Source organism: Hypanus sabinus, chromosome 5, assembly GCF_030144855.1.
Source record: "Hypanus sabinus isolate sHypSab1 chromosome 5, sHypSab1.hap1, whole genome shotgun sequence".
NCBI classification, from domain to species: domain Eukaryota; kingdom Metazoa; phylum Chordata; class Chondrichthyes; order Myliobatiformes; family Dasyatidae; genus Hypanus; species Hypanus sabinus.
Window position 1 is genome coordinate 58,559,646 of NC_082710.1, and position 25,195 is coordinate 58,584,840.

A 25,195-nucleotide genomic window follows, 5' to 3' on the forward strand; every position below is an offset into this window, starting at 1 on the left:
GTGAACAACGTGCCACAGGGGATAGTACTGGGACCACAACTCTTTACGATCTGGAAGATGGAACCTAGTGCAGTGTACCTAACTTTGCTGAAGATACTAAGTTGAATTGAAAAGCAAATTGTGCAGAAGATATGGACAATCTCCAGAGAGATACAGATAGGTTAGGCGAGTAGGCCAGGGTTCGGCAGATGGAGTAAAATGTTGGTAAATGCAAAGTCATCCACTTTGGAAGAAAAAACAAAAGAGAAGATTATTATTTAAATGGTTAAAAAAATTGTAGCATGTTATTGTGCAGAGGAACTTTGGGGGTCCTTGTGCATGAATCACAAAAGGTTGGTTTGCAGGTGCAGCAGGCTATCAAGAAGGCAAATGGAATGTTGGCCTTCATTACTGTAAGGATTGAATTTAAGAGCATGGAGGTTATGCTGCAACTGTACAGGGTACTGGTGAGGCCACACCTGGAGTACTGCATGCAGTTCTGGTCTCCTTACTTGAAGAAGGATATACAGTACTGGTGCAGAGGAGGTTCACCAGGTTGATTCCAGAGATTAGGGGTTAGACAACAAGGAAAGATTGAGTCCCCCGGACTGTAACTGCCGGAATTCAGATGAATGAGAGGAGATCTATAGAAACATATATAATTATGAAAGGGATAGATAAGATATAGGCAGGAAAGTTGTATCCACTGGTAGGTGAAACTAGAAATAGGGGACATAGCCTCAAGATACAGGGGAGTAGACTTAGTACGGAGATGAGAAGGAACTACTTTTTCTAGAGAGTGGTGGATCTGTGGAATTCTCTGCCCAAAGAAGCAGTGGAGGCTACCTCAGTAAGACAAGGCTGGATAGATTATTGCATATTATGGATATTAAAGGCTATGGGGAAAAGGCAGGTAGATGAAGATAAGTCCATGGCTAGGTCAGCCATGATCTTATTGAATGGTGGAGCAGGCTCGATTGACCAGGTGGCCTACTCCTGCTCCTATTTCTTATGTTCTTATGTTTAGAAAATCCCAGTTGGCAGGGTAGATTTAAAGCAAACATGGCTGAGGATTAGATTGACATGCTAAGAAACAGGATAATCAGTTAGCTTTTCTTTGACAGTAGGGGTACAATAAACAAATAATATGCTTTTGTGTTTCAAAGAATAACTTGAACTGTTTAGGTGTTGTAATTTCAACTCCAAGTGTTATTCCAAGTGAACTGCAGACAATGGCAGAGTGACCCAGTAAAAATTAGATCTAGTGTTCGTACAATGTGATCCTTCCGTCATGGGGAATTTTTACACTTTCTTCTTCTCCAGTCTTTGAATCTTACTGTTTGTTGAAGAAGGATGCTAAATAATAATGAGTTTCATTGGCTATGGATTGATTGGCCTGTTTGACAAAGTACCGCACACCATAGTCCAAACAATGAGGCAAGTCTGACAACAGATTTCCTGCCGGTGAAGCTCACTGAAACAAACGTCATGATTTTTAACCCATCCTTCTTCTTTTCTATAATATGCCTATGGTGGTAAAACTATTGGTCATAAAGAAAATAACAGTGAAAATAAAGAACACATAATCTCCAGAGGGTGGGAAAAATTGATGCAGAACAGATTCTTCTGGCTCCTTAGAGAGCTTTGAAATTGTATTCAGTCCCCACATCTTTTTTCAGATTTTACTTTCTCATTTAATAAATTTAAATATATATGGAAATAGGATTTTGAGCTAATCTACAAAACAATATACATTATATTAAATCAAAAGAGAAAATGCAAAATATGTCATCAATTTACTGAGAAATTACAAACCAAAATTGTGAGATTGGGAAGGCATTCATCCCCTTTGTCATTACTGCACTAACTTTCCGCAGATTTTATTTTGAATATTACCTATCAACTCACCCAATTTGTTGATGTAGAAAATTGGAGGATCATCTGAATAAATGCCCCCTCTCCCTGTAAAGTCCAACAGTATGGTAGATTTTCAACAGACCGAAGCAAAATGAAGACAAAAGAACATTTGACGCAAGTAAGAGTAATTATAATAGAGAAGCACAGATCTGGGGAAGTAGACAAGTCGAACTCAAAGGCACTGAATGTACTTCGGAACTCAGAGCATTCCATCATGGAAAAGTGGAAAAAGTGGAAAATGGGCATACTGCCAAGGTCAGGCCACCCCTCCAATCTTAGTTGCCGGAGAAGAATGGCATTTGTAAAGGAGGCTACTCAGATGCCAATAGTCATGCTGAGGGAGCTGCAGAAGTCAGTGGCGTTGCAACAGGAGATGAAGTTCATGGCTCTGCAATCTCTAGGGCCTTGCACAAAATGGGTATTAATGGAAGAGTGGCAAGGAAGAAGCACTGGCTAGAAAAAAAAAGCAGTTCCTTGCCTGTAAGGATTTTGCAAAGCATTACCTAGAAGATACTGTAAAGACATGAAAGAAGGTCTTGTGGTCAGATGAGACAAAAGAGGAAATATTTGGCCTCAACGCTAAGCAGTACATGTGGCGTACTGATGATGGAGCAGGATTTCACGTTACTATCAACCCTTCAGTACCTCATCCAAACGTCAGTTCTTCATGCGTGTGAGAGTGAGCGGTAAGTACTGCACATCAGCCAGGTAACGCCATCTCTACTGTAAAGTGTGGTGGAGCTAGTAGCATGCTATGGAGATCCTTTTCAACAACAGGGACTGGAAATCTGGTCAGGATTTGTGGGAAGATGGATGCTGCTAAATAGAGAGAGATCCTGCTAGCCTCTGTCAGAAAGCTGAAATTGGGAAGGAAGTTTGTTAACAAATTTCACGTCATGTGCCGGTGATAATAAACCTGAGTCTGATTGTATTTCAGCAGGAAAATGACCCAAAGCACACTGCCAGAGTCAACGTGGAGTGTTTTCAAATGAAGAAAATTGATGTCCTTGAGTGGTCCAGTCAGTGTCCTGACCTTAAGTGCCTTGATGGCACCTTAGTACAATGCTCCTTCGGTCAATATCTTCTGGATAGTCACATCTTTTTTTGTTTTTTACATTTGTTTTCTGTCTTGAATGTGATTCTGGAACTGTTGAATCCTGTGATTTGCAGTTTAGACAGGTGTTGCAGCTCTCTGCAGTCTCCGAAGGAATTCTGAGAGGCAGAGGCAGCATACAGGAACCTGCGAGAAGGCTGTGAGCTGGCGTTAGACTCCATTTCACCAATTAAAGTGATGAGGGAGATTGAAATGCCGGCTGCCTGCCTTTTTATTGCTGGGGGATCGCTCTGCTGCCTGAGAGGGGAAACTGCCTTTATATCGCCGTAAGACCTCTCTGCTATGGAGAGCAAGAATCTCTTGCTCAGGTTAGCTGTGTTTTGGATGTGGACCTTTTTCAATCTTACGTTTTTTTTTTGTATTCTGTGTTTTTCACCTGATCTTTCTCTTTTTTTTTGTGCAGAGAAGGGGAATTTGTGGGTTGATGTGCCTCTTGCATTTTTGTTCATTTTTTATGTGAGGAGGAGGTATTTGGGGATTAATAATCGTGCTGTAATTCTTTTCTTGGTTTCATGGCTATCTGGAAAAGAAGAATTTCAGAATTGTGTACTTTGATAATAATTGAGCCTTTCAACCTGATCAAACATCTTTAGCAAGACCTCAAGATTGCTATCCACCACTGTTCCCCAACTAACCTGCAAGATTTTGAGCAACTTTGCAAAGAGGAATAGGCAAATCTTGTTCCATCCCATTGTACATTGCCAATAGACACTATCCAAAAAAAAATTAACTGTAATAGCTGCAAACGGTAGTTCATCTAAGTACTGAGCAAAGGGGGATTGATACTTTTGAATGGTTGACATATCAGTATTAAATTTTTTAGTTTTTCATGCTTTACAACTTTCCGGGCTTCTTGGGCTCTACTGTGAAAAAAAGGAGCATGTGATTCACAAATAAAACTCTCACTTAAATTGATGAAAATCCTTGGTTGTAATATTCTTTTATGTGAACAAAGGGTTGGGGCTGAATACTTTTTACAAGGAACTCTTGGCTCAAACTGATGTCCTGTGCCTGAGGTTGGGGCTGGTATCTTTGTTAGTATTATTTATATAAATCATTTTGATGTGAATGTGCAAGGTCTCGCTAGTAAGTTTGCAAATGAATCAAAAAATAGTTGGTTTCAAAGGCAGTGAAGAAGGTTACCATGAGAGTTTTTATCAGCTAGGATTGGGAAATGGATTTCAAATCTGATGTGCAAAATATTGCATTTTGGGATGTCAAGCCAGGATAGGTCTTGTACAATAAGTGGTCAACTTCTGAGTAGTGTTGTGCAATAGAAGGAAGCAGGGGTACAAGTGTGTAGTTTGCTGAAACTGAGACAGGGAGATAAAAAGGGCATTTGACCTATGGGCATTTATCAGTCAGGGCAATGAGTATCAGAGTTAGGATATCATGCTGCAGATGTACATGATGTTGGTGAGACTGCATGTAGAGTTTTGTGTAGACCTTTGATCATTCTGTTGTAGGAAAGACTTCATTAAACTGGAAATAAAACAAAGAGTATTTACGAGGGTGTTGCCGGGATATAATGACCTGAGTTGGTTGGAGAGATTGGCTGGACTAGGACTTTATTCTTCGGAACATAGGGGATCGAAGGGTGACAATATATAGGGACGCATCAAATCATGAGAAGTATAGCGTAAGTGTATGTGGTCTTTTCCTCAGGGAAGGGCATGGTTTAAAGTGAAAGGGAAAGATTAAAATGGACCTGAGGCAACTTCTTCACTCAGAGCATGAAGCGTGTAGCAGCTAAAATTGATCCAAGATCAAAAGAAAACCACCACAGACGGAGATGTTGTATTTGTGTGACATGTACACAGCTCCAATGATGGCTCCAAATAGTTGGATTCCTTATTCTGACCCTTTATTAGCAATTACCAAACGTATAATTAAATATTATTGAACATTATCTCAGTGAACAGCAAAGCTATGACCTCTGCGGCCCCAAGCAACAAACCGCTATGAGATAAGCAGAATACATAACTTGTTCTTTTTGCTTCTACCATGCCCCACTAATATGACTAGTTACCACAATAAACCCACAAGAGAGAATACATGGCTCCAGCAGTGCGTATATGAAATGGGCTTCCAGAGAAAGTGGGTGAGGTAGATACAATAGCAACATTTAAAAGGTCTTTAGTTAAGTGAATAAATAGGAAATGGCGTTAGAGGGTTATGGGCCAAACGCAGGCAAGTGAAACTAGCTTCATGGATACTATGGATTAGTTGGAGTGAAAGTCCTGTCTCCATGTTGTATTACACTATAACTCTAAGAAAAGCATTCTAATCTGGATGATTGCAGTGATGTGCCAACAGCATTGAGGGCGGCATGGTAGTGTAGTGGTTAGCACAACGCTTTACAGTACAGGTGAACCAGGTTCAATTCCCACTGCTACCTGTATGGAATGTTCTCCGAGTGCTCCAGTTTCCTCCCACAGTCCAAAGACAGACTAGTTGGTAGGTTAATTGGTCATTATAAATTGTCCAGTGATTAGGCTAGGGTTAAACTGAGGGATCGCTGAGCTCAAAGGACTAGAAAGGCCTTTTCTGAGCTGTATATCAATAAATAAACAAATAAACAAACAATGCCAGCAAGTACCAAGCAAAGAAAACCAACTTTATTTCTGTGGAGGTGTAACATTTGGAGTCTTGATGCCAACAATCACACAGAATTCAGGAGATCCAAGCAAAGTAAGACATTTTCTATCATCAGAGTGGCAGAACTTCAATGTTGATATGGTAATGGGAATTTAATTCAGACAAGTAAACTACTAATAAATCATCGCCTGGTATGGAAACACTGATGCCTTTTCATGGAAAATCCTATAAAAGGTAGTGGATTCGGCCCAGTACATCATGGCTATAGCCCTCCCAGCCATTGAGCAGATCTATATGAAATACTGTCACAGAAACACACTGGAGAGGACATAAGATATGTATAAAGATATTATCAGGATTGGAAAATAGTCGCTATGATGAAAGATTGAATCAATCTCTGGAATATAGAAAACAGAGGAAGATTTAAATGTACAAAATCATGAGGGTCTTAGAATGTGAGTATGAAGGACATAATTTCTGTAACAGTGGAGTCAAAAACCAAGGCAGAGGCAGAAACCCTCAATCTAGTTTAAAAAAATACTTGGACATATACTTGAAGAACTATGAACTACGGTGCTACAGACTTACTGATCAAGATGATCTTAGAAATTATCTGTTTTCATTGTTTTAGTTTAGTAATGAGACTCATTGCTGTGAGCAAATGGAAGCCTGCACAGACAAGAAGCAAGCTACCTCCTAACACTAGCCAGCTTTATACCCTATCAAGCATCTCCAATGCCAGCTGTAGAAATAACGTGAATCTTATATTGGCAACTCATTCAACTCTGAATCCACAGAACTGGAAGGGAATTGTGTCCTCCTAAGAAGAAAAGAAGCTGATTGTTAACTCAAATGACACACTTCACTTTACATTTTGATGTACGTGTGATAAATAAATCTAAATCTGAATGTTTCAATATATGTTCAAGGGACATTAAGAATAAAATACTATTTTTGAATAATTTTAACTGGTACAAATATATACATCATCAGCAGCATTGCCAAAGAATTGATTGTGGACTTCAGAAGGGTAAGATGAGGGAGTACACACCAGTCTTCATAGAGGGATCAGAAGTGGAAGTAGTGAGCATTTTCAAGTTTCTGGGTGTCAACATCTCTGAGGATCTAATCTGGGCCCAACATGCCATGCAGCTACAAAGAAGCACAACAACGGCTATATTTTATCAGGAGCTTGAGGAGGTTTAGTATGTCATCAAAAACACTTGAAAATTTCTACTGATATACTGTGGTGAGCATTCTAACTGGCTGCATCACCGTCTGGTATGGGGTGATGGGGTGGGGGGAGGGTGGATGTTAGCGCAATACTGCACAGGATCGAAATAAGCTGCAGATAAGCATAGTCAGCTCCATCATGGGCATTAGCCACCATAGTATCCAGGACACCCTCAAGGAGTGATGCCTCAAAAAGGTGGCTTCCATCATTAAGGATCCCATCACTCAGGACATGCCTTGTTCTAATTGTTACCATCAGGAAGGAGGTACAGAAACGTGAGAACATACACTCAATGATTCAGGAACAGCCTCTTCCACTCTGCCACTGGATTTCTGAATGGACATTGAACCCATGAACACTACCTCACTACTTTTTTATTTTTATTTCTATACTACTTATTTTATATACTTGTGTGTGTATATATATATATTATATATACATATATATATGCACATACATATATATACACATATATAGTTGCAGTAATTTACATTTTTCCATTATTATGTACTGCAATATACTGCTGCCACAAAGATAACAAAATTCACAACATAAGCAGGTGATATTAAACCAGATTCTGATTCTGACTTCAGATAATCTGATATCAGTGGATGGCAAAGGCCCATTCAGAATGTATAACAGCTTGGAATTTCATCCGTGTTCAGGAGTATTAACAGTGCAACGTAGTCCCCAACTACTTACTGATATAACTAAATAGTACCACAAGCTGGATGAATTTCTTGACCAATAGGTGAGCTTCCAAAGATTGTTGATAAAGGATTAATACAGTAGTGGAATTAAACAATAATGGTTGCAAAATTAATAACGGTAACTATCATGGATTGTCGGCACTTAGTGAGAAAGCTGAGAAAAATGGACTGACTGGGGGACCTGAAAGAAGTAAGAATAAATCAAGTCAAGGATTATTTCTTAAGGTTGTCATTAAAACAAAGGCTAAATTAGGTAGGATGCTTAACAATACATCAGAACAGTTCTGTAACCTGGAGGGTGAATGGTGCCTGGGAGTCATAGGTGAAGTTAATGAAAGCTAAGGGTATGATAGAGCAATTGCTAAATCATTAAGTGAATGATGAATTGGCTTGGCTGCAGAAGGTAGAGGCCAGTGATCAAAATAAATAGTTCTGACTGAAGTAATCTAAAGAACTTTTTCAGATTTCCAACTATTTATAATATCTGGAATGATATGGGGACAGAAACATGGAGTTGTATTCTTAAAACTGATGCAAATATAAAGCTCTGGAGACAGGTAACAAATCAAAAGGAGATTGCTATTTATAGTGACACTTAGATTGATTATGTTGATATGATGATGTATGGCAGAGAGGCTTGGAGTAGATAAATTTAGGATGACTTATTGTGGAATGAAATCTTTTGGATGCAATAAACGTGTTAATTAGCAACTGCAAGAAACAGTTCCTCAATATCCATTGAGAAGTTGAACTGAGAGTTAACACAAATATTTAACAACCCTGTCCAGAAAAGAACGTTCCTTAACTCAGCAGGGAAGCCTGAATTGAGCAGGCTTCTTGTTGATCTATTTTCCTTGATTTATTTTTCTCACCCCTCTAATGTGAACAGGTCCTGAAATTGGTGATAGAAAAATGTGAGGTAGCAATTTGACAATAAGGTTGGTTTCAATTTACTTCCGGCTGTGATGGCCTCAAAACTCATCATAACTCTACGCAAATTGTCCATCGTACTGAGAGACAACATGGCAATAACTGGTACAATCCCTGTGGTATAATAGAAGTTGTTGCTTTGAGGCTGCTATTAGGTCACATTGCCAGGGAGGAAAAATTGAAGAACTTACTGCGTTAAAAAAAATTATCTTGTATCTGATCTGAGATCCTTCTGCTTATCTTATCTAAACTTGATCTGACACTTGGTGTCTTTGATGAATACTAAATTAATGTCATGCAAAAAACAACAAAAATAGAATTTTGTCCCTCTATTCATTTTGTCACTGACACCATGAACAGTAGCTATGTTCTAGTCTATACATTCAGCAGCACAATAGGTACACAGAAACTATTGTACTCATTTATTTTTATTTATACCTGTCAGACTGCTGATGCACAGTGTAACTGGTTCCTGATAAGAGTGTAGCAGGGGAGATCTGTCTGAAATTCTTGTTATTATACAGTGGACAATGTATTCAATCTTTTGAGAAAAATTGAGAATACAATTCCCAGCACTTGCTGATTGGTAGCAGAACTTTGTATCCAATGCTCATCAGTCCAGAGAACAGTTTATCTATATTCCCAAGTGCTCTTGTGAAACCGTATTTAATCAGTGACAGTCTGGTGGCCGTATTGCTCATTCTTGACAGTCTATGTAGGTATGGCCTTCAGATTTCACAAGGACACATTGCTGTAATTCTCAAATGCTACTCAATATTGTTTTGAATAATATTAGGTTCTATCAAAAGCTGAATTAAAAATACTCTTATACAAATTCAAAATTATAGTTAACTAAGAAGGAAGGGAAATGCCTTATGTAGGAGTTATCATCTTAATGGAAACAGAAGTATAAGACCTTTGATGTGATTATGAAGCACATCATGGAGCTTCTGTCATGTATTTCCTGGATGGTTTGTGTGACAGATGGTGTGTCTATGGTAACAAACTAGTTGAGCAATTTGCAAGGTAAGCTTTTCATTTAAAGCAGGTCTGTGAGTACCAAACATTCAGTTTGAGGTCTGAACTGTGGGATGTTGTAGCTTCATACAACAGAGGTGAAATTGTGCAGAAAATTGATTTTCGTAAATTAGCTCCAAAATAGTTTTTGTGTTGTTAGCCCATCCAGCTTTCAGGAAAAGGTCCAAGACCAGAAAATGAAAGTTACATCTGAAGGCACAACAATTTCTCAGTTAGCTCGAGTGTGCTGACATCTGCCTGGTAACAGCTAACAAAATGGGTAGGTGCAGAGCACTGGGAGTAGATTCATGCATATTGGATCTTAATTCATTGCAAAATAGTTTGATTAATAATCATTCTACTACCCTCATACAAAGCTGTGCAGCTAGTTAAACAACTTCTCAAAAATCACCCAAGACGGTAACTTCCTTCAGGGTTTTTAATGAGATCTTACTTGTGAAACTGCAGAAAGTAAAATATATATTAAATTTATTAAATAAATAGGAGAATGATGGCGCCTAATGGCGACTCCTTTACTTGCATCTTCGGAAACAGCTCTATTTCTATCTTTAATATCTTTAATTTTCCCTTTCAGGGTTCTTTTGAAGACCCTGACCTGGAGTTACATGTTGACTATGGTTCTTTGCGAGAAATGGGAGCCATTCTCAGTGTTCCACGACTTGCCGTTATTCGACATGCCCAGGGTTTGGCCTGAGAATCTTGATCATGTTTGGAAGCCTAAGGTCTCAGGACTCTGGAGACGGGAAGATTGAGGGTCGCTGTCATGGCAGGAGACTCGTGTGTCGTTGGGGATGCCAGAAAATGTTTCGCTGAGGGCCTGAAGATCCGAGATCTGTGATCTTCTGACACAAAGTGACAAATTGGACTTTTAACATCGTAAACCAGCGGGTTGTTGTTAGGAACACAGCAGGCCAGGCAGCATCTATAGGAAGAAGTACAGTCAATGTTTTGGGCCGAGACCCTTCGTCAGGACTAATGGAAAAGAGAGATAGTAAGAGATTTGAAAGTGGGAGGGGGAGGGGGAGACGTGAAATGATAGGAGAAGAGAGGAAGGGGAGGGGTGAAGCTAATAGCTGGGAAGTTGATTGGCAAAAGGGATACAAGGTTAGAGAAGGGGGAGCATCATAGGACGGAAGGCCTTGGAAGAAAGAAAGTATGAGGGGAGCACCAGAGGAAGATGGAGTACAGGCAAGGAGTTATTGTGAGAAGGAAAGAGAGAGGGGAAAAAAGAAAAAATCACACACACACATATATATAAATAGGGATGGGGTGAGGGGCTTTAACGGAAGATAGAGAAATCAATGTTCACGCCATCAGGTTGGAGGCTACCCAGACGGAATATAAGATGTTGCTCCTCCAACCTGAGTGTGGCTTCATCTTGACGGTAGAGGAGGCCATGGATAGGCATATCAGAATGGGAATGGGACATGGAATTATAATGTGTGGTCACTGGGAGATCCTGCTTTCTCTGACGGACAGAGCTTGGGTGTTCAGCGAAACAGTCTGCCAGTCTCCGTAGAGTCTCACCAATATATAGAAAGATCTCCCAGTAGCCACACATTTTAATTCCACGTCCCATTCCCATTCCGATATGTCTCCTCCTCTCTCCCCCTCCTGTCTTCTCCTATCATTTCGGATCTCCCCTCCCCTTCCCACTTCCAAATCTCTCACTATCTCCTCTTTTAGTTAGTCCTGATGAAGGGTCTTGGCCCGAAACATCGACTGTACTTCTTCTTATAGATGCTGCCTGGCCTGCTGCATTCCACCTGCACTTTGTGTGTGTTGTTTGAATTTCCAGCAGATTTCTGCAGATTTCCTTATGTTTGGGTTGTTGTTAGGTCTCCTGCTCGCTGTGAAAATGGGGGACAGCCCCCTCTCCCATGCCAGGGAGACAGAGATCCTTTGCTTTATCGATTGTCAGATGAAATGTGAAGCCTTTGGGGTAACTTTGGTCTGTGTTTTTGCAATTGCTTAGCTCACACTTGGGCTTGGTGATGATATCGATGTGTGTCTTTTTTTGCTGGTGGGGAGAGGGGTGATTGTTGCTTGCTGTCGCTTACACACGGGAGGAGGAAGCTGGGGGGTCTTTGGGGTTCTCACATTTAACTGTTCGTTCTTTGGGGCACTTCTCTGTTTTCGTGGATGTCTGCAAAGAAAAATCATTTCAGGATGTATATTGTATACATTTCTACAACAGTATATTTGACCTTTGAACTTTTGAACCTTTGAAATCCAATACAGAATCATCACATGCCTGAATATACAAATTCTTTTGATTATTCTCACAACTGGTGTCAACCAAGGTAATATGCACATGCAACCCCCCATATAACTATACTATGTGCACAAGAGTAAACTCATGTGCAATGATATCTTAATAATGATAAATATGATATTTCCTTCAAAATATATCTACTAAATGTTTACCAATATTAGCAAACTTAGGACTCACAGATGTTGCTGTTTTTCAAGGGCAAATAAAGAGAGGATGGAGATGGATGTCTTTCCACTATGTGCTTCAAATTGAATACAACTTAACCCATGCAGGAAATGATACAAAAAAAGCTTACGTACAGAAAATAATGTTCATACAAAATGAACTGCATCTGGCATGTTAATCTTCTCAGCACTTCTTTGGTAAAGGAGGGATTCAGAGACTGATCTAGAAAACAGTCTTACTACAGGAGGCTAAAACATTAGGGGTATTTAAGAGCCTCTTGGACAGACACATGGATGAAAGATAAATAGAGGGTTATGGGGTAGTGTGGGCTTAGTTCTTTTTTTAAGGATTATATATATGGGTCGGCACAACATGGAGGGCTGAAGGGCCTGTACTGTGCTGTAGTGTTCTATGGTTCTATGGTTCTACACATTCTTCAACCATTCTCACTTTAAAAATGTCAGCCTTGATTTTGTTCCTGGTGGGAATCGGCAAGAAACTCCTGTTGTTCAGAATATGGTCGCACTCAATAAGATTTGGCAAGAGTAAGCAGATCTCCCCTCCTATTGACTCCATGCCAAATCCATTGGTCCTTCTGCTGTCAACTTCTGATGTTCCAGAGCACGTCTTTAGAGTGTATGGGAAAGCAGAACTTTGAATACTGAATGTGTCAAAGAATGTTGACTTTGCCAATGACTCATTGCTCTGATCATCCCATATCACAGATGCCTTTATTTTTTTGCTCAGGATGTCCTTTCAGGTAGATGTTGACTCGACATATTATAAAGCAGGATTTGCCTTGGGAGCTTTTCGCAGATACCTCTGTGCACGAGGAAGTAGCTTCATCTGATGGATATTCAGCTGGCTCCATCATACTCTGCAGAGGGTGTGCTGGAACCGGTAGTTGTCCAAGGTGCTGGCCCTGAATGTGGTGTTGGTCACTGTTGCACTCAGTGCACTCAGTGCAGTGCATGATAGCTTTACACTCTTTTGCTTGGTGTGCTGTTGAAGCTCAACATATGAAACATATTGACCCAACCAGTTCCCCTCTACCACCCCTCTCCTCTGTCTAGTGGAATTAGTCCTTGCTCTTAATAATTTCTCCTTCGGCTCCTCCCACTTCCTTCAAACTACAGATATAGCCATGGGTACCCGTATGTGTCTCAGCTATGCCTGTCTTTTTGTTGGCTTTGTGGAACAGTCCATGTTCCAAGCCTATACTGGTATCTGTCCCCCACTTTTCCTTCACCACATCGACAACTGCATTGGCACTGCTTCCTGCATGCATGCCAAGCTCGATGACTTCATCAAATTTGCCTCCAACTTCCACCCTGCCCTGAAATTTACCTGGTCCATTTCCAACACCTCCCTCCCCTTTCTTGATCTCTGTCTCTGTCTCTGGAAACAGCTTATCTACTGATGTCTACTATAAGCCCACAGACTCTCACAGCTACCTGGACTATTCCTCTTCCCACCCTGTTACCTGCAAAAATGCCAACCCTTTCTCTCAATTCCTTCATCTCCACCGTATCTGCTCTCAGAATGAGGCTTTTCATTCCAGGATGAATGAGTTGTCTTCATTTTTTTAAAGGAAAGGGCTTCCCTTCCTCCACCATCAACTTTGACCTCAAACACATCTCTCCTATTTCACATACATCTCCCCTCACCCCATCCTCCCGCTACCCCACTAGGGATAGAGTTCCTCTTTTTCAATCTTTTTATTAACATCAACATAATAAGATTGATACATAGTTATTGGGATTACAAAATCACAAAATCTAAAATGAGCACAAAAGGATACATAAGCAATAAGTACAATGTAGTTAAGTCTTCCCAAATCATACAAGATACAAATATAATATAGACAAGACAAAGAAAAAACTAGGTATATCAATATAAAAAAAGAAGAAAAAAAAATATTAATACCCCAAAAAACAAGAACTAATCTAACAAACTATCCACTAACTAATAGAAAAAAAGAAAAGAAAAAAAAGCAACATGGACTGATTATAGTGTCTAAGAAAAGACAAAAAATCATTAGTGTCCCCAACTCCAATCCTCTCTACATATATAAAATCAGAACCAGAAAAAAATAGGATTGGAACAGGGTAAAATTACATCATGTGAAAATATTGAATAAATGGCCCCCAAGTCTTTTCAAATTTAATAGAAGGGTCATATATGACACTTCTAATTTTTTCTGGATTTAAACATAACATAATTTGAGAATACCAATGAAATGTGGTAGGGGGATTAATTTCTTTCCAATTCAACAAAATAGATCTTTTGGCCATTAATGTAAGAAATACAATCATCCAACAAGCAGACGGAGATAAATAAATTGACTCATTCATTGGTAATCCAAAAATTGCAGTAATAGGATGAGGTTGCAAATCAATGTTCAATACCATAGAAATAATATCAAAAATATCTTTCCAATATTTTTCCAAGGACAGACATGACCAAAACATATGAGTTAGAGAAGCTACCTCAGAATGACATCTGTCACATATAGGATTTATGTGGGAATAAAAACGAGCTAATTTATCTTTGGACATATGAGCCCTGTGCACAACTTTAAACTGTATCAATGAATGTTTAGAACATATAGAGGATGAATTAACTAGTTGAAGAATTTTATCCCAATTCCCAATAGGAATAGTAAAGTTAAGTTCTCTTTCCCAATCATTCTTAATCTTATAAAAGGCCTCTGAACATATTTTCATAATTATATTGTAAACATTTGATATTGCACCTTTCTGAAAAGGATTTAATTCTAACAATTTCTCCAAAATACCCATAGAATCTAGATTTGCAAAGGTAGAAAGTACAGTGTTTAAAAAGTTCCTAATCTGTAAATATCTAAAAAAATGAGATCTGGGCAAATTATATTTATTTGATAATTGTTCAAAAGACATGAAGCAATTATCCAAAAATAAATAAGAAAATCATAGTATACCTTTAGTCTTCCAAACTAAATAAGCTTGGTCTACAATAGTGGGATGGAAAAATAAATTGGATACATTAGGAATTGCTAAAACAAATTGATTCAACCCAAAAAATTTCCGGAATTGAAACCATATACGTAAAGTGTGTTTAACTATTGGATTGTCAATTCATTTATGTAATTTAGAAAGAGCAAAAGGAAAAGAAGTCCCTAAGATAGAACCCAATGAAAATCCTCATACAGATTTAATTTCCAGATTTACCCAATGAGGGCTAGAAGATAAATCCAGATCCCCTAACCAACATTTCAAATATCGAATATTAATTGCCCAGTAATAAAATCTAAAATTTGGTAATGCCAATCCACCCTCCTTTTTTAACTTCTGTAAATATTTTTTACCTAACCTAGGATTTTTATTCTGCCATATATATGAAGAACTTTTGGAATCAACATTATCAAAAAAGGATTTCAGAATAAAAATTGGTACTGCTTGAAATATATATAAAGACTTAGGTAAAATAATCATCTTAATAGCATTGATTTGTCCTGTCAATGATAAAGACAATGGTGACCAATTAGTAAACAAACATTTAATCTGATCAATTAAGGGTAGAAAATTAACCTTAAATAAATCCTTATGTTTTTTGTGATTTTAATCCCTAAGCATATAAAATAATCATTAATAAATTTCCGTAAATTGGAACCTGCATATTTAGGGGCAACAATTCACTCTTATTAAGATTCAATTTATACCTGGAAAAATTACTAAACTGGGCCAACAATGATATAACTGCAGGAATGGATTTCTCAGGTTCAGAAATGTATAGTAATAAGTCATCTGCATATAATGATAACTTATGCATATCCATCCCATGAGTAATGCCAAGAATGTTAGGTGATTCTCTAATAGCAATTGCCAAAGGTTCCAGAGTGATATCAAATAATAATGGACTAAGAGGACAGCCTTGCCTGGTACCTCGTAATAAACGAAAAAAGGGAGATCTTCGATCGTTAGTAAAAACCGAGGCTACTGGAGTATGGTATATCAATTTAATCCAGGATATAAATGTCGGACTAAAGTTAAACTTCTCATTCACAGTAAGTGAATATGGGCATTCAACTCTATCAAATGCTTTCTCCGCATCTAATGAAATAACACATTCTTAGGTGCTGCGTGAAGGAGTATAAACAATATTCATTAATCTCCTAATATTGAAAAAAGAATAGCAGTTTTTAATAAAACCAGTTCAATCTTCTGAAATAATTTGAGGTAATACCCTCTCCAGCCTGGTCACCAATAACTTGGAAAAGATTTTGGAATCTACATTCAACAGGGATATCTGTCTATAGGATGCACAGTCAGTCGGGACTTTATCTTTCTTCAATATTAAAGAAATAGAAGCTCTCTAAAAAGATTGTGGTAGTTTACCTAATCTAATTGCTTCTTCAAAAACCCTACATAACCTAGGAGAAAGAGTAGAGTTCCTCTTGTCCTCACCTACCACCCCACCAACCTCCGGGTCCAACATATAATTTTCCACAACTTCTGGCATCTCCTATGAAGTCCCACTCCTAAGCATATCTTTCCCTCCCCCCCCCCACTTTCTACTTTCCACAGGGATTACTCCCTATGACAACTCCCTTGTTCATTCGTCCCCCCATCCCTTCCCACCAATCTCCCTCCTGACACTTATCCTTGTAGGCAGAACAAGTGCTACACCTGCCCTGACACTTCCTCCCTCACCACCATTCAGGGCCCAGACAGTCCTTCCAGGTGAGGCGACACGTCACCTGTGAGTTGGCTGCTGTGGTATACTGCATCCAGTGCTCCCGGTGTGGCCTTTTATATATTGATGAGACCCGACGCAGACTGGGAGACCATTTTACTGAACACCTACACTCTGTCTGCCAGGGGAAGCAGGATCTCCCAGTGGTCACATATTTTAATTCCACGTCCCATTCCCATTTCGATATGTCTATCCATGGCCTCCTCGACGGTCAAGATGAGGCCACACTCAGGTTGGAGGAACAACACCTTATATTTGATCTGGGTAGCCTCCAAACTGATGGCATGAACATTGATTTCTCTAACTTCCGTTAGTGCCCCTCCTCCCCTTCTTACCCCATCCCTATTTATTTATTATTTATATATATAGTTTTTTTTCTTTTTCCCCCTCTCTCTTTCCCTCTCACAATCACTCCTTGACTCCTTGCCTGTTCCCCATCTTCCTCTGGTGCTCCCCTCACCCTTTCTTTCTTCCAAGGCCTTTCGTCCTTTGATACTCCCCCCTCTCCAGCCTTTAATCCCTTTTGCCAATCAACTTCCCAGCTATTAGCTTCATCCCTCCCCTTCCTGACTTCTATCATTTCGAGTCTCCCCCTCCCCCTTTCATATCTCTTACCATCTCTTTTCTCCATTAGTCCGAACGAAGGGTCTCGACCTGAAACATCGACTGTATTTCTTCCTATAGATGCTGCCTGGCCTGCTGTATTCCAGCAGCATTTTGTGTGTGTTGCTTGAATTTCCAGCATCTGCAGATTTCTTCGTGTTTTCATTTTTAAACATATTGAGGGCTCCTTTAGAAAACATCTCTGTTCTGCAAGCGGTTTTTCTCTGAATCTTCTATATTTCCTTAAGGGGTGAGGTTTCTTTTGGATAGGGAGTTGTCTATTTGGGTTCATTATAGAATTTTCTACTTCAGTTTTGTTGACTATGATAAAAGTTCTGGTTTTCCATGCTTTTGTTAGAGATCTCTCTTTGAATGAGGTGTTACCAAAACTTGACAGCGTAAAACTAAGGTCAGTTTGCATTTCTGTGAAGTGGCAGATAAATTTCACAAAGAATGAAAATGGTGGATAGAGGACATGAGGACATTATGCCTGATACCTTTGGTTATCCACTGTTCTTGGACATTGTTTGGTTGTTTCTCTGCTGTATGGTTGATTCCTCTTGTTGTGTCCAAGAAACTCAGTCCTAGCAGGTAGTCCTATTTTTCTTTGTGTGTGTGCCTTGAAATTCTGACAAAAGATCTGCAAGCTCCAGTGGCTTCCATGATTCTCTGCCTGAGAGCTTTGGAAAGTTATCAAATCTGCTGGAGAGAGATTCTTCACCTGCCTCTGGAAAGCCATAGCATTTATCCAGGCTGAGCCACAGCATTCATAAACCTTTAACTGGATTATTAAAGTGCACTTCCCTAAGCCTTGTGGCATGTTGCAGTGACAGACCATCAAGTTACTTACAAAGAAGGTCTAGCTCTTCACTAGGGGTTTGGGACTTAGCCCTTCCAAAGCAGATAACTGGCAGACTGGCTGTCAAACACATTTATCCTGTTGTGAGCAGGTCTCAGATACCAAGCCAAATTGAATGCACCTGCAGCTCCTGAATGAGAGAATTGTGGAGACTGGATTGCCAATTGTTTGTCCTGAGATAGATGGAAGATCAGCCTATCCGTGATAAGGGTTGACATCAGTAGCAACTATTGACTGCGCTCTTTGTTGTGGTGAACCTGAAGAAGGAGGTGTTGTGGGACTTTACTGCAGTAGATGTTGACCATCAATACCTGGACTACATGCAAGGCTGAGTGATGTGGACTGCTTCTCCTAGTAGAGCTGAAACAATGTTTTTTTTTATAACCAAAATGTATTTGGACATAAGCTACATTGGCTGTCGTGATGGCAAAACATTACTGATTCTGGTTGTAGACTCACAACTGTCTAAGTCAGCTGCTGCTTCATACATCTTTGCCTTTGCTGAGGCAGCCTCAGATCCACACACCCATCGTAGCTTCCACATGTGCTCTGTCAATGTCTAGGCAAGCTTTCTTCGTTTGTATCTTAACTTTATTTACAGAATTTATTGAAATACAGTGGAGAATAAGTCCTTCTGGCCCTTTGAGCTTCACTGCCCAGCAATCCCCAATTTTAACCCTGGCCTAATCATGCGACAACTTACAATGCCCAATTAACCTCCCAACTGGTACATCTTTGGAATGTGGGAGGAAACTGGAGCACCCGTAGGAAACCCATGCAGTCATGCAGAGTACGGACAAACTCCTTACAGACAACGGCTGGAATTGAACATAGGGTCGCTGGTACTGTAAAGCATTGTGCTAATCACTATGCCACCATGCTGCCTTGTTTAGCATAAGCACTCTCGTACTTGCCACTTCAGCTCTAGTGTAGATCTGTGATGCAGCTGTGCTAATCATGGATTTGTTAGAGCGTCACAAAGATGTGATTCATGTGCTATATTCTGATGTCACTTCCAGGTCTTGCTGATCGGTGTTACTTGCGCTGGAAGCAGACATTATGGTCTACTGCATTCAGACTTGTCTCTGTGGGCAATGCCTTTGAAGACCAGTTAACTTTCCATTCTACTGCCCTTGCAGTATGTATGTACAAGTATTTCATTTTTTATATCTTTTTATCCATACATAATCTTCTACAGCTATAAAATGAGACAAGACATCAACAAGTTGATATATATACAATTAATAAAGCTGAAGAAAAAAACTTATCAAAAAAGATATGATAATGAAAATAAAAATTTTTAAAGAGAAGAAGGAAAAAAGCAAACACCAACTAACTAAAAAAAAAACACTAATTACTGGAAAAGGAAAAAGAAAAAAGAGAAAAAAAAGAAAAAAAAACCATTAGGAATCAACTCTCGGACCAATACGTCTTACCATCATCTACATATATATATAAGAAGAAGAATCATCAACCACCAATTCACATTTATATAAAATAAAATTGGAAGGAAACCATATAAATTAATTCAAATTAAATGATAATATTTGGCAAACGAGCCCCAGCTTCTCTCAAAATCAAATTGAGGATCAAAAGTTCTACTTCTAATGATGAGTTTACCTAGATTTTTATATAATTTTCAAAATATACCTCTTTTTAATAAAAAAATTTTTGATCAAATTGACTATTATTTCATCCTTTATTTTTAACAATAAAAGATCAAGAACTAATAAGTATCATTTACAAAAATCTAAAAAGATGGTGGACTTCCACTTCCTTATTTAAGATTGTATTATTGGGCTCTTAGTATTCGACAATTATGTTTTTGGCTATATTGGCTCGATAAGAGCCAAAAACAAGCTTGGATTGATTTGGAATTAAAAGCTATCAAGCAATTTCATTTAACATTATTATTAGGAGCTCCATTACCTTTACAACTCTCTAAAATTCCAAATTTAAGTTTCTACCCTGTTATTAAACAGTCCTTACGAATTTGGTTTCAGTTTCGCAATTTTTTAAAATTTTAAACAATTTAAATTGTCTAGTTCTTCATATCAAAATTTTTTATTTAAACCTTCAATAACCAATCCAATTTTTCTCTTATGGAGAAATAAGGGGATCTGTTTTTTTGCAGATTTATTTTGTGATGACTTTTGAAGAGTTAATTAGCAAATATTCTCTCTCTCATACACACTTCCTGCAATATTTTCAGGCTAGACATTTTTTACAAAAATACTTATCTAATTTTCCATATATGCAAGAATCTGATTTGGTGGATACTATTTTGAATATGAATCCTTTAGTAAGAAGTTCCATTGGTAGAATTTTTAATATATGTACAAATATACAGTGAGTTAAACAACTTGTCAAAAATCTCCTGAGACAGAAACTTTCTTCATGATTTTTAGAGTTATCGAGTCACAGAACTATAAAACACAGCAGCACAGAAACTGGCCCTTCAGTCTATCTAGTTCATGCCAAAATATTCATGTCCCTAGACCCATCAACCTTCACCCAGACAATAGCCCTCTATACCCCATTCATTCATGTGCCTATCCAAATTCCTCTTAAATACTGAAATTGACCCAACGTCATCACTTGCCTTGGTAGCTTGTTCCACGCTGTCATCACTCTTTGGGTGAAGAAGTTCTCACTCATGTTCCTCTTAGACAGTTTACCTTTCACCCCTAACCCATGACCTCTAGTTGTAGTCTCACCCAAACTCAGTGGGAACATGCTGTTTGCATTTACTCTATCAATACATCTCATAATGTTGTATACCGCTATCAGATCACCCCTCAGTCCTAACCTATTTAACATTGTGATCCACTACACCTCCAATCTTGGTATCATTCTGCAAATTTGATGTTCCAATTTACTTCATTATCATTCAGATCATAGATAGGGATGACAAACAGCAATGGACCCAGCACACCACTACTCACAGGCTTCTAGTCAGGGAGGCAACCATCTACAACCACTCTCTGGCTTCTTCAGTGAAACTGATGTCTAATCCAATTACTTAACTCATTTTGAATGCCAGTCGACTGGACCTTCTTGAACAAATGACATCTTACTTGTGAAACCACAGAAAATTAAGTAAAATACATTAAATTCAATACAGAATCATTACATGTCTTAATATACTATTCTCACAGTTGGTGTTAAGCAAGATAACATGCACAATTCCTTCAAAATATATCTGGTAAATGTTTACCAATATTTACAAAACTAAAGACTCTCAGATATTGCTGTTTCAAGGACAAATAGAAAGGACAGAGCTGGATGTCTTTCCACCGTGTGCTTCAAATAGAATCCAAATTAACCCGTGCAGGAAATGATATAAAAAAAAGCTTATGTACAGGAAGTGACATACATACAAAACAAACTGTGCCTCTAGAAGCCTGAACAATTATTCTGCAAGAAAATAATCTAAAATTCAAATCACAGAAACTCAGAATTAATGAAGTTTAGAGTTCAAAGTAAATTCATTATCAAAGTGGATACATGTCACTATATCCTACCCTGAGATCCATTTCCTCTATGTGAAATTTCCTCTATTCTGGACATTTACAGCAGCAGGTGTGTAAAACAAGGATCATCAGGGACTCCAGCCACCCTAACCACAAACTGTTTCAGCTGTTACCATCTGGCAATGGAACCACAGCATTAAGGCCAGGACCAACAGGCTTATGGAGAGCTTCTTTAACCAGGCCATCAGATTTAGCAATACACTTTGATCTGATAGCATATCTGACTGTTCATTCATGTATACAAAACAATTTTATACACAATCTTAGTGTTTGGGCAATATCCTCCCACATTTCCCTTTCTTATAGCTTGTACATTGCAACAGAGATGCAACATAAAGATTTTTACTCCCTTGGATTTAATAAATAAATACAAATACAAATAACCAATGTGCAAAAAACAACAAGTTGTGCAAATACACAACATATAATATATACTATATAAATATGTATTAAACGTAAAGAACGTGAATGTAGAGTCTTTGAAAGTGAGTCCATAGATTATGGAATCAGTTCAGTGTTGGGGTGAATTAAGTTGTCCATTCTGGTTCAAGAGCTTGATGGTTGCGGGATAATAACTGTTCCTGAACCTGGTTGTTTGTGGCCTATAGCTCCTAAACCTTCTTTCTGATAGCAGTAGTGAAAAAAGAGCATGGAATGGATGGTAGAGTCCTTGATGATGGATGCTACTTTCCTGCATCAGCTCAGTGGTGGGGAAGACTTTACCTGTGATGGACTGGGCTGTATCCATAATTTTTTTGTAGGCTTTTCCATTCAAGGGAACTGCTGTTTCCACATTAGGCCATGATGAAACCAGTCAGTATACTAATCCTTGCCATGGGATCAGTATACTAATCCCCACTATAGAAGTTTGTCAAAGTTTTAAGTGACATACTGAATCTTCACAAACTTTCTAAGAAAGTAGAGGCACTGTTGTGCCTTCTTTGAAATGACTCTTAAATGCCAGACCCAGGACAGATCCTCTGAAATGTTATGCCAGTGATAATTGGGCAGAGATATCTAAAGCATTGAAGTCCCCAACAATGATTTGAAAGGTGTCGGCATAGGCTGTTTCTTGTTTGATAATCACTCAATACCTTGAGTACTTTATAAAGTATTGGTATATTGTCTCTAGTTGTAACAGTTACATCGTGTGAGACGTTGGTTGCAAAGTGGGACATTGAATTCAAGTGCCACCTGCCTTGATCAAAAGAACTTAAAAGTCGCAAGATGAAGAACAAGGCTGGAACATTTTCTAAGAGATCTCTATAATTTATTATCCCATTTAAAAACTCACAGTCCTCAAAAAACAAAGCATATTATGGAGCAATTGGTCTGTAAATACCTTAAAAGTTAGCCCAGTTGACTTCACTTGATTAGACAGTAAAAATTGCTGTTAATGTGGGTTAAACTATTTGCAGGAACTTTGGAATTCCATTGTTGTGATATTTGTAAATAGAAATTCTGATAACAATTTTCTGGTGTAATGAGGCCAACTGGTGATGTTTTCTCTAAACCTTACTTCTATATGTCGTAATTTTTGTTATTATGTAATTTGATTAATTTCAGAGTAGATTAAACTGTTTACTTCCAAAAATAGGCTCAGGGATCATAGGCTGTAATTAGCTCTCACCCATAGAGCGGAATGTTGAAAACATTCCAACTTCATGCTCCCTTTGCATTATAATTATTTCTGTGAGTTGTCCCCATCAGCAGGGAAGATACTATCATTATTAAGTTGCGTACTTAAGCTAATCTGCTCAGTTTAATGGTAGAATGCACCTTTTAATTGTGGGTTGGACTGTGGCAAGAGTGGATACTGATGATAAATCACTCTGAATCTATCTTGGCAATGGGAGAGACATAGTTGGCCAGAAATAGTTCTGGTCCCAATTTCTGCTGTGGCATGGAGCTGTTGGCAGGCAGGTGAAATGGAAAAGAAATACTCTGTACCTGCATGGGCACCTGCAAATACAGAGCTGAGTGGGCCAATAGTTGTAGGGACTATTGCAGGAAGTGTATACAGATGCAGTACTGGAGGTTTAAGACTTTTAATGACAAGTGGTCAAGACCAGTGAATACCTCATCAAGGCAGGGTCCCTGACCACTACAACTGCGAGAAGTGCATCCAGCTGCAGCTTCTAACAAACCGTGTCGAGGAGTTGGAACTGAATGGGATGAACTCCAGATTACTTGGGAGGCTGAGGGAGTGACAAATGAGATTTACAGAGAGGTAATTACACCCAAGGTGCAGGTCACAGGAAACTGGGTGATAGTCCAGAAGGGGAAAGGGGCAAATAGCCAGTGCAGAGTACCCCTGTCGTCATCCCCCTCAACACCAGGTATATCACTTTAGATACTGTTGGGGTGATGACCTAACAGAGGTAAGTCACAGTGGGCAAACCTCTGCCACTGAGTCTGTCTCTGTGACTCAGAAGGAAAGGGGGGAACAAAGATGATAGGGGATTCATTAGTTAGGGGAACAGACAAGAGGTTTTCTGGGCAAGAATGACATTCTTGGCTTGTATGTTGCCTCCCGGGTGCCTGGGTCTGAGTGATCTCAGCATTCTTAAGTGTGAGTATGAACAGCCAGATGTCATGGTCCACGTAGGTACCAATGACATGGGTAGGATGAGTGATGAGGAACTGCATAGCGGAGGTCGGGGAGTTAGGTGCAAAGTTAAAGGGCAGGACCTCCAGAGTTGTGATCTCAGGAAAGCTACCTGTGCCACGTGCCAGTGAGGCAAGAACTAGGAAGATAATACAGTTTAATATGTGGTCAAGGAGTTGGTACAGAGTGGAGGGCATAAAATTTTTGGATAATTGGGCTCTCTTCCAGGGAAGGTGGGACCTGTACAGAAGGGGTGGCTTGCAGCTGAACTGGAGGAGGACGATTATCTTAGCGAGAAGCTTTGTTAATGCTGCATGGTAGGGTTTCAACTAGAATTGCAGAGGGATGGGAACTAGAGAGTCAGAACAGTTAGTGGAGAGGTTGTAGAGGCAGATTGTGAGAACTCAGAGAAAGTTAAGAATCAAAAGGGTAAACAAGGTGCAACGAGTGTACAGAGCTGCCTATGTTTCAATGCAAGACATATCGTAGGAAAGGCAGGTAAAAGTATTGAAGATGAAGTTGCTGGTTTACAAACAGAGGCCATGTGTAATGAGGAGAGGAAGTTGATAAGGCAAAACTGCAGTCAACAGAATAAATTGCAAAGTAAAAGATGCACAAAATCGAAAAGGGTGAATACAGGACTGAAGGCGTTGTATCTGAATGCTCACAGTATACGGAGTAAGGTAGATGAACTTGTAGCACTGTTGCAGATTAGCAGGTATGATGTTGCAAACATCACTGAATCATGGCTGAAAGAAGATTACAGTTGGAAGCTTAATGTCCAAGGTTTCCCATTGTATCAAAAGGACAGTCAGGAAGGCAGAAGGGGCAGCATTGCTCTGTTGGTAAAAAACTGAAATCAAATAATTAAAAAGAGGTGATATAGGGTCGGAAGCTG